Source organism: Lagenorhynchus albirostris, chromosome 8 (genome assembly GCF_949774975.1).
Source record: "Lagenorhynchus albirostris chromosome 8, mLagAlb1.1, whole genome shotgun sequence".
In the NCBI taxonomy this organism is placed as follows: Eukaryota; Metazoa; Chordata; class Mammalia; order Artiodactyla; family Delphinidae; genus Lagenorhynchus; species Lagenorhynchus albirostris.
Window position 1 is genome coordinate 51877395 of NC_083102.1, and position 17639 is coordinate 51895033.

Consider the following 17639-nt stretch of genomic DNA (forward strand, 5'->3'; position numbering starts at 1 on the left):
AATTGTTATATCTTCTTCTTGGATTGATCCCTTGATCATTATGTAGTGTCCTTCCTTGTCTCTCGTAACATTCTTTATTTTAAAATCTATTTTATCTGATACGAATATTGCTACTCCAGCTTTCTTTTGATTTCCATTTGCATGGAATATCTTTTTCTATCCCCTCACTTTCAGTCTGTATGTGTCCCTAGGTCTGAAGTGGGTCTCTTGTAGACAGCACATATATGGGTCTTGTTTTTGTATCCATTCAGCAAGCCTGTGTCTTTTGGTTGGAGCATTTAATCCATTCATGTTTAAGGTAATTATTGATAAGTATGTTCCTATGACCATTTTCTGAATTGTTTTGGGTTTGTTATTGTAGGTCCTTTTCTCCTCTTGTGTTTCCCACTTAGAGAAGTTCCTTTAGCATGTTTTGTAGAGCTGGTTTGGAGGTGATGAATTCTCTTAGCTTTTGCTTGTCTGTAAAGCTTTTGATTTCTCCATTGAATGTGAATGAGATCCTTGCCAGGTAGAGTAATCTTAGTTGTAGGTTCTTCCCTTTCATCACTTTCAGTATATCATGCCACTCCCTTCTGGTTTGTAAAGTTTCTGCTGAGAAATCAGCTGTTAACCTTATGGGAGTTCCCTTGTATTTTATTTGTCGTTTTTCCCTTGCTGCTTTCAATAATTTTTCTTTGTCTTTAATTTTTGTCAATTTGATTACTATGTGTCTTGGCATGTTTCTCCTTGGATTTATGCTGTATGGGACTTACTGCACTTGCTGGACTTGGGTGGAGTTCTGAAAAAGGCTGAGAGCTGAACCAACAAAGTTGTTGATGGGCAATGCTGACTAGAGCTGGAAAATTGGAAGGAATGCTTTTCCCCCTTCCTCTTATCTTTCACCTCCCTTTTGTGTCCCTACTAATAACACTATAGGAAGTCAGTGGGCAAGAAGGTCTGGGAAATACAGTGTATAGTCTCAGCACAGAGCAGAGTGGGCTTGGAGGTGAGAGACTGTACATAACTAAGCAGCATGAATAAACATCCTTTCCCATGTTAGGGAAGTTTTCGACTGTAATCTCTTCAAATATTTTCTCTGGTCCTTTCTCTCTCTCTTCTCCTTCTGGGACCCCTATAATGTGAATGTTGTTGCATTTAATGTTGTCCCAGAGGTGTCTTAGGCTGTCTTCATTTCTTTTCATTCTTTTTCCTTTTTCTGTACCACAGCAGTGAATTCCACCATTCTGTCTTCCAGGTCACTTATCCGTTCTTCTACCTCAGTTATTCTGCTATTGATTCCTTGTAGTGTAGTTTTACTTTCAGTTATTGTATTGTTCATCTTTGTTTGTTTGTTCTTTAATTCTTCTAGGTCTTTTTTAAACATTTCTTGCATCTTCTTGATCTTTGCCTCCATTCTTTTTCCGAGGTCCTGGATCATCTTCACTATCATTATTCTGAATTCTTTTACTGGAAGGTTGCCTATCTCCACTTCGTTTAGTTGTTTTTCTGGGTTTTTTTTTCTTGTTCCTTCATCTGGTACATAACCCTCTGCCTTCTCATCTTGTCTATCTTTCTGTGAATGTGGTTTTTGTTCCACAGACTGCAGGATTGTAGTTCTTCCTGCTTCTGCTGTCTGCCCTCTGGTGGATGAGGCTGTCTAAGAGGCTTGTGCAAGTTTCCTGATGGGAGGGACTGGTGGTGGGTAGAGCTGACTGTTGCTCTGGTGGGCCAGAATTTTATTTTAAAAAGGGAAAATTTAGAAAAATTTATGGATGTACTATGATTATATCAGTGCTAATTTCATCATCTCACACAAAAACAGTTAGTTTACAGAAGTTCAGTTTTTCTGATTGACAAGTTGAAGATTTTAATAAAAATTGTATAAATCCACAGAGTATAACTAGAAAACATAGATCATGAATAGGAAAAACACTTTAATTCTGAGAAAAGGTGAGGATCAATGTTATTTGAAAAAAAATGCGGTCTTTAAACTTGGGAAATTTAAAATGACAGTAAAGTGAACTGGAGAAAGCTAGTCTTAAGGAATGATCTAGAACTTAGAATATTCACATTTTCAACTTTACTAGAAATTGCAGAATTCTAAGTTCCAGAAATTCATCTTATAGGTACATAGTTTGAAGAAACTCTCCCACATGTACACAAGGAGACAACAATGATGTTTAACAAAATCTTTTTTGTAACAGAAAAATACTAGCTGAAAACAAATTAAATAGCAAGAGAATGGATAAAGAAGTCGCAGTACATTCATATTATGGAATAGAGCAGTTAAATTGAATTTAAAAAAAAGGAATGATCTAATGCTGTAGCACAAGGAATATAAAAGTGATTTCACCGATTTATATTCTCTGTTGTCTTATGTTTGTTTGTTATTCATTTTTTCTAGCTTAACTAAGACACCTTTTTTTTTTTTTAAAGTTCCCAAATACCTAATATCTTTGGTGTTTGTACAGTATATCTCATATTACATTTCACTGATGCTTAGGTCAGGGTTCTCCTGCCAGTATCCACGAGGTGTCACTGTAACATTATATTTATTTTAGAATCCGCGTGGCATTTCCACTCTTAGTAGTCAGCTGCAGTTTGGGCTTCTCAGAGGGATGCCCCTGGAGGCTGCTAGCTGCTCTGAGGGAGACTGCCTAGGCTGGTATTGGGAGTTCTGAAAAAGGCTGAGAGCTGAACCAACAAAGTTATTGATGGGCAATGCTGACTAGAGCTGGAAAATTGGAAGGAATGCTTTTCTCCTCTCCTCTTATCTTTCACCTCCCTTTTGTGTCCCTCCTAATAACACCATAGGAAGTCAGTGGGCAAGAAGGTCTGGGAAATACAGTTTGTAGTCTCAGCACAGAGCAGAGTGGGCGTGGAGGTGAGAGACAGTACATAACTAAGCAGCATGAATAAATCAAGCAACAAGACCTTATAAGGAGAAGGGAGTGGCAGCTGGCATAAAAACATTATTGGTCTTTGTGTTATTTAGAAGGAGAGTAAAGACGTTGATTATCTTTAAACTTTTTAAAAGTTAAATACACATGTTGCAAACTCTAGGATACTGACTATAATAAGGACACCAATAGACTATCATTTTCAAAGTAGGAGAAGGAAAAAGTGGAATGAGAGGAAATAGTCCATCAATCCAGCAGAGGGCAAGAAAGGGGAAAAAGGAGTATTACAAAGTAACATAAACAAAAAGAACCAAATAACATATTTGAAATAAATCCAAATATATCATTAATCACAATCTCAATCAGTTTAAATGGATTAAATTCTCCAAATAAAATAGATTAAATTTTCAAAATATCTGTGTTATGCTCTTATAGTATATAGTCCTCAAAAATAGAGATCCAGAAAAATTAGAAATTTTTAAAAAAGAGGTAAGGGAGGGAGTAAAAGGCAAAACAAAAAGAAGGCCAATGTAAATGGGAGAAAAATCGGGTTATATGACAGGTTATATATTGGGTTCTGTTCAGTATGGATAGGAACTTAAAAACATCTAATTCCTAGTTGAATTATAATTCCAATCTGCCCTTTTGGGTCTCAGAAGTTGAGTACACATTGCCTGGGGAGACAGAGATAAAGATTCCTTTAATTTTATGGATCAAAGTTCCACAGCAGACAAGCATTTGAATTAGGCAGAAGTGGCTGATACCCTTTCAATTCACTTCTCTCTCTTTTTTAATTTTTCTGAAGTGGTGTAAATAAATAATATCATGGCATTTTGCTCCTTAATGTGTTATTACCCATCTGTACACAATAAGAACATTTTCTAATATAACCATAATACCATTGTCATATGTACCAAAATTAACATTGATTTCCTAATAATTATGAATAATTCTAATACCCAGTCCATATTCCAGTCAACCCAGTTACCCCTTATGCATTGTGTTTCTTTTTCATTTTCTTAACTCTTTAGATCACAAAATGTTATGCTGTTCTTGTCCTGTCTGCAGGGAAATCATGAAAGGGCTTTCTGACCTCCAAAGTTGACTTGCTTAACTTTCCTTCACTTTAATCAACAATTTCAACCAACCTGTTCTTACCTTGGATTAAGGGAGAAAACAATCTCTAGGTTTAAAAATTCATAAAGAAGGAAGGTGTTATATGCCTCCTTGTTTTTAATTTCTGTCCCATATAAGATGCTCAGAAAATGTTAGTTAAAATCAAACTATTTATACAAATGTGAGCTGTACAATTTATTATTTGAAAATCAGGTGGCTATAAGTTGATCATTTCTTGTATTTTTTTAATGTTCCCTGTAGAGTATGTTTTCAAATGCTTGTAAGTGGATAGATACTACCCACAGATGTAGAAAACAAATTCATGGTTACCAAGGGGGAAAGGAGGGGGGAGGGATAAATTGGGAGATTGGAATTGACATATACACACTACTATATATAAACTAAATAACTAAAAAGAACATACTGTATAGCACAGGGAACCCTACTCAATACTCTGTAATGACCTATATGGGAATAGAATGTAAAAAGGAGTGAATATATGTATATGTATAACTGATTCACTTTGCTCTATGGCAGAAATTAACACAACACTGTAAATCAACTATACTCCAGTAAAAATTAATTTAAAAATTTAAAAATATTTTAAAAATGAATAGATACTGCATAAATATCAATTCCTATTTTCAGATTACTTAATATATTTAGACAAGTGTGAAGATATTTTAGAAAAATCATCACGGGTTTTCAGATCTAGTATTTTGTACTCATTCTCCACTTCTCCCATTTCCCCATCATCTCCTATTATTGGTGTTAAACTTCTTCACTGAATGAAATGACATAAAGTAAACCATAACATTTTAATGTCTTCTACATGTTATTTAGAAATCTAGAGAGCTGTTGAAAATGTGGTAACTTTTATCAAGCATAAACTCTGATATGATCTTTAGCTTAATTAAAACCACAGGAACAGATCTGAAAAAATAAGCCAATTTCTAAGCTGGTATCTGGAAAGTCTACCCTGTGACCGCTGGTTACTTAGACATCCTGGAGGCAGGATGCTTCCTTCTGTAGCTCTTTTAGAAGCTAATGTTTTTATGTTAGTCCTATACATTACTATCTCCTGCAGGCTCTCAAGTGAGTTTTGCTTTTATTTATTTTTAACAAAAAAATTACTTAAATAAACATAACATTCAGCATTAAAAGATTGTTTTCAATCATGTATGAAAAATCTTGAGTATCTCTAGCAGTTAGGCAACTTGTATAGATTTTTTTTCCTTTGTGCCTTTGTCTTGCTTAATCAGAGAAATATAATAACTTTTATATTCTGTATTTTTAAGAGGCTCAACTACTGAAATCAAAAACACTTCAGAATTGTAGTATATATCTACATTTATTCAATAAATATTTATTAAGCACACGCCACGTTTTTTTATTCTCAGAGGTACAGCGATTAGGGTTATGAGGGTTACCAGTGATTTCCATGTTGCCAAATCCAGTGGTCAGTTTTGAGCCTTTATGAATTGAGCTTAAGGGACGCTCTTCTCCTAGTGATCACTTCTTCCTGCTTGACACTCTTTCTTCATGTGGCCTCCGGTCCTACCTCCGTCTCCTTTACTGGAGGTTCCTTCCCTCATCTTCCCACCCTCCAGGGTTAGGATGCACCACATCTCAGTTTTCGACCAGATTTCTTCTCCATATACACTCGTGTCACAGGTGATTCATTCAATTCCAGATCTGTATGCCCAGGGCTCCTAAGTTTACGTCTCCAGTTCAGCTCTCAGACATGTACACCTACCTGCATATCTGATTCTTTTACCTGGATGTCTAATGGGCATTTCACGTTTGACATGTCCAAAATGAAGTTTCCTCCCTTCAAGCCAGCTCCTCCCAAACCTGACCATGCCTCACCATATTCACTACGACCACTCCAGTCCAAACCACCGCTATTACATTCCTGGATTATCATCTTCTTTCTTCCCTTGCCCCGTCACAGTCTCCACCCGGCAAAGTGAGTGATCCTTTTGAAACAAGTCTCTCCTCCCTTTAAGACCCTGCAGTAACGTCCCTCGCAGAGAGACTGCCCACGGAATGGCCCTGGCGCCTGTGACCTGACTCCATCTGTTCCCCTGCTGGTTCATCCTGCTCCCATCACGCTTACCTCCATGTTCTTCCACGAGTGCCAAACACCCTCCTGCCTCGGGGTCTTGTGTACCTGCTCGTCCATCTCTCTGGGCTTTCCCCTCAGTTCTTTTCAGGCCCCTGTTCCAGGGTTACCTTATGACACATGCTTTCCTGGAAGCCCTATCTAAAATAGCAGCCTCCCCATCCTGTTCACTTAATCTGGTTTACTTTTCTTTAATAGAATTTAACCACCCGACATATGTTTTAATTGAGGTTTAATAACATAACATTAGTTTCAGGTGTACAACATAATGGTCATCTGACATTTAAAAAAAATTGTTTCTCAACTGTCTCCTGCTAGAATGAAAACTCCGTGAAGACAGGGAATTTACCATTTTCTGGCACATAGTTGGCTTTCAAAAACTAACTTGTTGAATGAATCATATTTTCCCTCTGAAATTTCACTTTTTGAGTTCTTAAGTATTCACTCATTTAACAAAATACTTGGAACCATTCTCTTTTTTAAAAAATTTATTATCTTTTTTTGGTTGCGTTGGGTCTTCATTGCTGCACGTGGGCTTTCTCTTGTTGGGGTGAGTGGGGGCTACTCTTTGTTGCAGTGCGCGGACTTCTCATTGCGGTGGTTTCTCTTGTTGCAGAGCACGGGCTCTAGGCGCGTGGGCTTCAGTATTTGTGGCACGCGGGCTCAGTAGTGGTGGCTCGAGGGCTTAGCGGTTCCAGGGCATGTGGGATCTTCCCGGACCAGGGCTTGAACCTGTGTCCCCTGCATTGGCAGGTGGATTCTTAACCACTGCACCACCAGGGAAGCCCTGCAACCATCTTCTTTATTTCATATATGGAATAGACAAATAGGAATTTCCAACTATAAATTTCATTAATTGGGAGTTGGAATTTTCTCGAATGAATAAAGAACAGTAGTTACAGTGGTGTAGATCCCTTCACTCTATTTCTGCTGCTTAAAAATACTTTAAACAAATGATGGAATAGCTTTTTTGAGCCCTATCTCCACTATTTATAATTTAAAAATTTTATAAATTATGCTGTTTCTGATGCTTGGAATCCCTTTATAAAATACACACTAACCTCTGGTGAAACAACATCCAGTGACTTTGAGTTTAACCTCCCCTGAGATGATCCATTCTGTCTTCAGGCAGCAGTAACCCTTATGAAGAACAATCTCATCCTCAAGGTTCTGTGAAAAGTATCTCCTGATGACTTTCACTTATTGGTCCTAGTAATGGCCAACAGCTTCTCCTCGCCCCTTCCACCTACCATGAAAACTCATCAAATGTAACACTGAAGGACATCTATCATTTGCCAAGGTTTAAATTTTGATCTTCCCTTTAGAGTGCTGACACTACACTCTCCAGCTCAGTATCAGTTGTTGTCTTATCATGACTTTTTTCCCCCCGAGAGCCTGGATATTTGTCTGGGGTTACAGCACTGGGTGTCTCTTGAGGTACTGCAGTACAACACTAAGAAAAGTTAACTTACTTCCTCTTCATCATTAATAGGCTCTTTCTTTAATATGGGCCATGGATTATGAACCAGGGATAAGAAAGTTGGAAAATAACTGGTCTATGTTTTTCTGTCCTATTGATTAGTAAGTATACTGTCTACCCAGAGTAAGGAAAAAACTGCTTTACTGAAACTGAGCACCAATGTCAGCCACTAGAATTTGATATAAAACGCTCTGAAACTGAGCACCAATGTCAGCCACTAGAATTTGATATAAAACGCTCAATTATTTGTCTGGACTATGGCTACAGTTTTTACATTTCATAGAATTTTAGAACTAAGAGACATCTTAGAGACAGTGTAATCTAACTCACTTATTTCCCAGATGGGGATTCGAGGAAGTTATTCTGGTTAAGCTACACTTTCATGCTTTTTTTGTTACCCAGTTCTGTGCCCTCTGCTCACCTGAAAATGTACAGTCATATTACTTTTTAGTGATTGGAGGTAAAGATGAGACATAAAGTGGTCTAGTTTCCAGTCTTTACAGATCATGAGCTCTGAAAAGATTAAATGACTTGTCCAGATTCAGAAGATTAATGTGAGGGCCTGGCCCCAGGTTTCCTTCTGGACTTGTATTCTAGGGCGCTTTCTATAAGTGGGGCTTAGATTAAATTCTTAGGTGATTAGAAAGCAGTAATTATCCGTAATCTAGAATCTTCCATTGTACTTCTGAAAAAGTGACATGAAATACTTTAAAAAGTTGGCAGAGGTCTTTGGGCCAATTCTACTTCTAAAAATATATTTTGAAAATTTAAATATACATAAAAATAGAAAGGATAGTATAATGAATGGTCACGTGCCAGGTTCAGTAATCATCATCATTTTACTTCACCTGTTTCATCCATTCTTTTTTTCTTTTTCGCTGAAATATTTTGAGACAAGTCCCAATGTTGTGTTATTTTACCTTGACATATATTACTATGCTCTGTTAAAAAATGGTCTTAAAAAATCATGAAACCATTATCACCTCTAACAAAATTAACAATTCCTTGGTGCAGTCTAATACATTCAATACTTATAATTCTCCAACTGTTTCAAAAATATCTTTTTATATTTGCTTTATTCAGTTAAGTAACTCACAAGGTTCACATTCTGCATTTGGTTAAATCTCTTAATCTAGAGTAGTTCCATACCCTCCTTGCCATTAATTTATTGAAAAAAAGTTGGGTTACTTAACCTGTAGAATTTTTCATATTCTGGATTTGTCTGTCTGCTTCCTGTTGGTGACTTTTGACTTGTTACCCTATCTCCTGTATTTCCTGTAACTGAAGTGAGGAGTCAAGGCTTGAAGTGATTCAGGTTCACATCTATTAGCAAACATTTGTGGTCTTGGGTGCTTCACAGACAGCATATGGTGTTAGTGTCTAGTTATCACACTTTTGTGATGCTGACATGGTACAATTACCCAGCATCTTTTCATCTAGCCATTTCATCTACTGATTAAAGCATTTTCATTAGGCAAATTTGCAGTTTTCTAATTTTCTCTTTCTTGTAACTTTTGTTAACTGGGTGTTTTCTGTGGAGAAGAACTTTCTCTCATCAACTAGGGCTCTTTAGTTACTCTGTAGTACAGAGAAGGAAGGAAAAATGCTTAATTCTTTTCTTTCTACTGTCAGTTTTCAAAATAAGGAAATGTTCTAAATACAATGGTGACCAACTAGATTTTTGCTTGTGTGTGTTTTGTTTTTTAATTTTCATTTTTGTGTTTTTAGTGATAGAATGAATTCATGAATTCTGATTAATTAATTGCAGTCCCTATTTTTAATTTGTTCTTGTATTTTGCCAGTGGGATTCTTCCCTTATATTTGCTCCTCTTTGTTTATATTTGCTTCTGACATGTCCCATCAGTCTTTGACTTCCTCCTTGCTTTCTGGCATAACTTGTCACAAACCCATTTAATGCATTTTATTCTCCAAATCTGGAATCAGAATTCTACCATAGAGCTTTGGTTCCTTTTAGTGGGAAACACTACTTAGAGACCAAAATGTGGGCACTAGGGGCACTCTTGTTTTTGGGTGGTCACTGAGCTAAGGAATATATATTTTGAACAGAAAAAACAAAACCATACAATAATACTGATGTTCAATAGCAATATTCAATTCAAATTTAACATCATTGAATTTTAACTTTAACCTCTTTTCTCTTACACCAGTAATTTTAGTACTTAGCAACATTGACACTATTATTTGACTTCATGCATAAATGTTTGTGTGTATTTTCATGTTTGACTTCATGCATAAATGTTTGTGTGTATTTGCATGTGTATAAACTAGTTTCAAATTAATAATACTAATATTACTAATAAATACTGAATTAAGTTTAAGATTTATTTGAAGCTGTTTGGAATTAGAATTCATTCCACTTAAGATATACTCTCAAATACTCAAAAGTCACTATATCTATAAATATAAATAAATAAATCTATTCCCTGTATTATAATGTCATGAATTTGATATTGATAGGTCCAATTATTTCCATTTGTTTTAAGTTTGGGGGCAAAGCATGGTCTTCAGAACAGCTGCGTCAGCATCACTTGTGGACTTGTTAGAAATGCGAATTCTTGGGCCCCATTTCAGAATTTTTAAATCAGAAACTTTGGGAGTCAGGCTCTGAAGGTGATTTTTATGTACACTAAAGTTTAAGAAGCACTGATCTAGTGATAACCATTTTTATTAGATTTTTTTTGCAAATATAATACATTTGTGTACATATTAACAATCTCTTTTCTTATCTAAATGTTAGAATAGTACATATACTGTTCTGTATCTAGCCATTGGAAAAATACATTTTGCATACAAGTCATTTTCTATTTTTATCAGAATATTTTGGAGGTAAATTCCTAGAACTGAAATTGCTAGATAGATTGCTAGTAATTTTTTTTAAAGATATTATCAAATTCCTTTGCCGAGGAGTTGTACATTTTATATTCTCATCAGCTGTTTCCTATAACCTTGCCAATGGAATATGTTGTCAGACTTTTGGATGTTTGACAATCAGATATATGAAAACTTGTAACTCGTGGCAGTATTCATTTGCATTTCCCTGAGTAAGAGCAAGTTTGAGCATCTTTGTGTACATTTAGGTGCCATTTTCATTTCTTTTGTGAATGTCTGCTCATATATTTTGCCACTTTCCTATCAGGTTGTTATTTTATTTCTTCTCAATATGTAGGAGCTCTTAATATTTTAAGATTATTAACTTTTTAAATACAAATATATTTTCTCAGTTTATCACTTGTCTTTTAACTTTGCTTGTGTTGTTTTTGTGTCATGCCAATATTTTAAGGAAAATTAACATAATTAGATTGATCAATATTTTATCTCATAGCCTCTAGTTTTTGAATTAGTAAGGTTATCTTCAGATCAGTTTATAAGGCAATTTTCCCGTATTTTCTTTTAGTGTGTTTTTAGATTGTACATTTAAATTTTGATTTATTTGGAATTTATTCTGGTATGAAGTACTGACCTGATTTTATTTTTTTCCCAAATTTGTGTCTAGTTGTCCTAATAATTATAATAACCTTTTTCCTCAGTAATTTGAGACAGTCCTTATTTCTAATTCTTGCTCTTTTTTCCCCAGTTCATTCTTGATAGTCAATTCTCATTTTTCTATCCTTCCATAATTTTTCCTGCACAACTCCTGGGAATAAGGAATGTTACAATTCTTTAATTCTCTAAATCAGTAAACTCTTTATGGAGTTACCCCTTACCTAGCTAATAGCAGATTAATAGAGTGACTTATTCTCCTTCACTCTTTTATCAAGGCAGAATCCAGGGACTGTTTGGTGATTGAAGATGGTGAGGAGTCTGGCCCTGTGCCCTCTGTGGTTGACATCATTTTGGCTCCTCTGGGTACAGGATCCTGCTGTTAAGACTTAGCTCAATTTAGGCACTTTGCTTTGGGTGGCCTTAGAGATGTTTCTTAGAGCATTTCATTCCAATGGCTAAAGATTCTTATTAAAACCTTTGTATCATACCCAAACTCAGCAAGACGTCTCACAGCATTTGTGATGCTTCATTCCACAGCCCTCGTCCCTCTGTCTGCCTCAGTCTCAGGACAGAGGAGGGGTTAAATCCATACCTTTCTCTGAGACTTGGCCACTTTCAAGTTTTATTGCCCAAGCCTCTTACCTTCTGAACACATAGCCCATCTCAGAGACCATCAGCTTCACAACTTTCAGTGAAATTAGAAACACATTTTTTTCTTTCGTATATTTGTTTTTAAGGGTATTTTACATCTTCAGGCCTTTAGAAACATATTATCTTCTCTGTTATGACTAAGGGATTAGAGGTTGGGAAAGTAGATGCCAGCTCTATTTAGCACTTTACTAACACACTCTGTGATGAGAGTTTTCTCTCATTTATGCCTACCTTATCTTAATACACAATAGTCAATGAAACTAATTGTTAAAGGGTATATTTGGGTGAAGGACACAATAAATGGTATGATTATCAAGACATATTATCATAAAATAATCTATTTTGCAACTTTTCAGCCAATGATGCTTATCAGTTAGGTCCTCCAAGCAACAGACATCAATATATGATTAGAGATATATTGGAGGAAATGCCTTGCGGGATAAAGGAGGAGGGAGCTTTCATATAGCTTTCACACCACACAAGTCTTACACCTGTAAAAGACAAAAGTAAGGGGAGGATTGGGTAGGAAGAGATTCCGATTGCAGTGCAGTTGTGAAACACACTTTGCTGGCCTGATGGGAAATGCCCAAGCAAATGTTGCTCATTAGAGGAATCTTGCATGAGGAAGTAATGGTTCCGGTATCTCTGACATGCACAGTCATTGGCTGGGAGTGGTCCAAGGGCAACATGAATCATGAATCCAGTGAGTGAGGTGGTGCATTCCAAGGAGTGGCAGCTGGAGGCTGTCAATCAGCTATGTCCCCATGCAGTAGATTCTCTTGAAGGGACGTGACTATCTCCATGGCTGCCACTGATGTCTACTTGATGTATTTAGCCAGTTTCAAAGAGATATTTCTACTGTGAATTTCTTTTACAATATATTAAAGCCGGTTGACAGAGTCTCCTTCATACGGGGGGGAGAAATCCTAACAGGGATTAAATAATGGGTAACTTTTTGTTGTTGGATATTCCTAAAATGTCTACTAAGAATTTTAATATTATCTCACTTTAGAGAATGTGAAAGGAGGTAAAATAACATTTTTTATTATTTAGCATTCTAATAATTATAGGCCATCTAAATATACCATTAGATAATACTATTCTAAAGTCCTATCATTTTTTTTTTTTGCGGTACGCAGGCCTCTCACTGTTGTGGCCTCTCCCGTTGCGGAGCACAGGCTCCAGATGTGTAGGCTCAGCGGCCATGGCTCATGGGCTCAGCCGCTCCGTGGCATGTGGGATCCTCCTGGTCGATGTCCCCTGCATCGGCAGGCGGACTCTCAACTACTGCGCCACCAGGGAAGCCCAACTCCTATCATTTTTTAAAGGTAAAGTAGTTTATCGCTTTAGCATTTACTGAAAAGTACAAAATTGCTAACTAGATCTACCTGTTTTGATCAGTCTGTCCTTTTGACCCTTTTGATTTTGATCTACAACCATTTTCAACTGAATCACTTGCTTCCAAAAGGACTGGGAAAACTCCTAGCCTGGGAATAAGATCATCTGTTGTCTAATTGTGCTTTGTCACCATGTAGCTGTGTGACCTTGCGGAAATTAATTTACCTCCTTGGGCTTCAGTTTCCAAATCTATGAAATCTTGTAGGTGAAGTTGGAGGTTATAGTTAAAATGTCTCTATATTTGTTATCAAAAACTAAAATAAAGATATGGAAGCTATATTTAAGAAATGTGTGGACAGCACATATATTGGAAAATGCAATTAATATTTAAAAAATCTTCCAGGCTGAAATGATAGGTTACTTTCCATAAGATAAACTTTAATAAGGATAGAGTGGGTTGTTTGTTTTTTAAAAATAAACCTTTTATTTTAAGACAAGTTTTAGATTTACATAATTGTGAAGATAGTACAGGGTGCTTATTTATTTTTGCTTTACATAAGTTTAAAAATATTGGTGGCAGTCAGTGTTGAGTGGGTGGTATTAGTGCTGACAGGGGGCAGGGATGGGGCTAGTGGGGCAGATGGTGGAGAGACTGGACTTAACATTTTATGTGAAAAGAATTTAGGCATATTATGTGATGTGCTCCTGATATCATGTGACTTTCAAAAAAAAAAACCTAATAAATGCTTAACTACATTAGTAGAGACTCATGATCCAGAATAAGGGAAACAACAGTCATATTGTACTCTAACTTGGCTACACCCTATCTGGAGTTCTGGTTTTGGTTTTAAAAGGAACATTGAAATGTTTGTAGGAGATCTAAAGAAGAGGGAGCAGGGTGATGAAAGATACGGAAATTATGTAAGAGAAGAGACTGAAGGAGCTGGAGAGGTTTAGTGTGAACGAGAGAAGACTTAGCAGGGACCCACAACCAATTACTTTTTAAATTAAGTTTATTTTAAAAATTGGGTAAATTATTCATATAATTAAAAAATCAAAATGATATAAAACATATATAGTGCTTCTGCTCTCATTTCTACTCCTCTGTTCCCCCATCCTGTTTAGGTATGATTTTTTTTTTATTAGTTTCTTTCAAATCCTTTCATTGTTTCTTTAGGCAATACCAGCAAATGTACATATACAAAAGGAATCAAACTTTACATGTTATTTTGCACCTTGATTTTTTTTTTTTTTTTTGCTTAATATATTTTGGAGCTTTTTCTTTATATGTATAAAGAAGGTGACTCGTTTGTTTTAAACAGCTACATAGAATTCCTTTTTGTGAAATCATCATAGTTTACTTAATCCATCCTGAAGATGAATGCTTGAGTTCTTGCCTATATTTTGTTTTTACAATGTTGTTCTTGAAAAACAAGAAAAATGAATAGCGATGTCTATTTGTCATCTCAGAGGCTTGCAGGCATATCTGTAATGCTCAGGAGTGGGGCCCCTGGGTAAGAATTAACTCTGCATTTTTAATTTTGAAAGATAATGCCTAACTGCTCTCCTTGGGTTAGTCCCAGTTTGCACACCCAAGAGTGATGCCTGAGAATGCGTGTTTCCACAGCCTCACCCACAAAACGTGTGCTCAAACTCTTGGATTCTTGCCCATCTGTGAAGTGAGAAATGGTATTTAAATGCAGGCTGAGTCTTCATGCATTTCTTTATGAATGAAGCAGAGTGCCTTTTCATATGTTGACGGGCCTTTTTCCCCCCCCCCCCCCGCTGTGAACTCTTCAGACTGGCTGCACAATTTTCTGTTGGATTGTGTAGCTGTTGTTAGTACTGAATGCTCATCCTCTTGGCATTCACCCCTACGAGCTGACAGCTGCTTCTGTGAACACCTGTGACACTTTGCCTGCAGGATTTTTCCCCGGCCATGGTGGCATGTACAGTGAGCATATGGGAAAACTCAAAAGAACCAGAAAGTTAGGGCCCTAGCAGCTTCTCTCATCCAGTAACAAACGGGAATTTGGTATATAAAATCCGCATCTTCCTTTCCCCTTGATGGGGATAAAAGGTATATATGACGCTGTTTCCCAGAGTTTCCCAGTGGAGTGGCTCCCACAATGGTAACTGGCTTGAAAACCCACACTTTATTCCTCCCTCGCTCTGTCTACTTCCCTACTCCATTCCCAGTACTTAATGATTTCATTTCCAGAATAAACTACACATTTGCTTTAGGATCCTTGCCTCAGAGTTGGCTTCTGGTGGAACCCAAGTCAAGCCAGGTTGTGAGGCCCATCTTTGAGTGCTACTCAAAATGTGGGCTGCAGATGGTTTGTGACCTGTTTGTCACCTGTCTGATAAATTCAAAAATTGAGCTTAAAAGTTTAGAAACTCCTACAGCAATTTGATGTTGCTATGATATTTAAGTGTGGTGATTTTATGTTTTACACACACACACACACACACACACACACACACATACACACACACACACACACATGTCTATGACGAATTGGAAAAAACAAAAACACTCCACAGTTGGAGAAGGCACAACTTTAAATGATGGCACTAAGACCAGTGGATGGAAGAACAATTAGGACAATTTTGGTTAGATATGAGAGAATTTTCTAATTGCCCACAGTACCTAAAAATGGAAAGATTTCCTGTTGGTGGCAGTCAACACTTGGGAAAAGTTAAGCCCACTTGGTTGGCTGGGCTGGTGAGACTGTATAGAATCCTTGAGTTTGAGGGCAGATCTTTCGTTTTAACAGATTTTACTATTCTGCCTTTATGAAACTTGAACAGTAATTCACCTCTTTCTATGAAAGAAAAGATTGGTAAAAATGAAACCAATACATGGTTTGTATTCCTTAATACATGCTGACTCTCTAAAAATCGTAAGGGTTTAATTTTAGTTGATCTTGTTCTGATCATTTTTGATACATTGTGAGTTCCATTCCAATAGCCCTTCATATTTACAAAACTGAAAAACTGGCAACTTTAGGTAGCGGGACTGAATCTTTTTTTTTTTTTTAACACTTAAGATTTCTCAACTAGTGTTAAAATACTAAGTGAAAAGTGTTATGGGATTTCCTGGTGCGTCACTGGATCTCAAGAACAAATAAGTCCTCTCAGTACATAACGCACTAAGGTGAAACCAGAGAGAAAGAGAACATTTGTCTTGCAGCTTCTGAAGAGCTGTACTCTCCTTGGCTACTCCTCTGAACCCTCAGGTCAGGGGTTTTTGCCTACCTCTACCTGAACAGAGGTCTCTCTGCTGATTAGGAAAGCTTGTGGCCAGATTGGACTAAAGTGGCACTTAGAGCTGAGCTCAATGCTGAAACCAAGGGATCACATGTCACTGCAACCTTAAAGGGCATCCTAAAATCAACAGTAGGCAAATGTGGAGTGCCAAAGATGGGGCAATCAGGAATATTTAAAGCTTCCTTTAAAAAGTTTCAAAAAAACGTTGCCAGTGGTTCAGTCCACTCAGCCTAATATATGGATCCAAAGGGACGTTTTGGAGGACAGCGTGAGGGTCCTCCATTGTGTTGTGGTGTCGAAAGGCAATGGCCCTGGACTCAGATGGCCTCAATTCAAATCCCACGTCTGCCTCTTACTAGACCTCTTACTCAGATGTGCTCAGTTCAAATCCCATGTCTGCCTCTCAGTGTTTTTAAGGCTCAGTTTCTTCTGAAAAGTGGGGATAATGAGAGTATTTTAGAGGATTGTTATGAGGAGTAAATAAGATAATGCATGTCAAGTGTTTATTGTTTGCTCATAGTATCATACAACCAACGTCATTAAAAGCCTTCCAAGATTCCCTCCTAACAGGAAACAGATAGAACCTTATGTACGTGGAAGGGGTCAGCTGTGTTTGGATGGTCAAATTGGTTTGATGGCTTGGGGAGGGAGAGATACTGGGAGGGATGAAAGGAGGAGATCGGCTGGGCCAGGGCATGGGTGCACCGTCCTACTCGTCCACGCCCCCCTTTCCCCAGCCCTTGCTTTCCCTGCACCCTTGATCCCCTTCCTCCCTCAGCGGGATCTTCTTGCTTCCTTTTATCTGAGAGGTCAGGGCTTCACCTTCAGCTTCAGAAAAGTAATGAAGAGAAGAGTGACTTATTCTCTCCTCCTGAATTCTACTGAACGAATCTTTGGAAGAGTAGAGGGATTTTCTACATCATAATCTTAACTTACTGTAGAAAAGTGAAGGAGGATCATATAAGGAGAGTTTTGGTATGTGTGTATCAAACGGGTGGTGGTGTGGGTGATGGTGGTGTTGATGGAGAATGGACTTTGAGAGCTGTGTGTGCAGCACCTTGACTGCCATTCCACCTTGATCTGGGGAGGAGGTCCAGAACCTTGTGAGCTCCTAGTGGTCAAACTCATTATATTTACATTCATCGTTATCATGGCTCTTCTGTGATCCCTGAACAATAAATGCACGAAGAGCTCTTGAACGCAATTCCTAACTGAAGTAGCTTTCGAATAGGGACTTTGTTCTCTCTGCTTCTAGCTTACTGCAGGTTGCCGG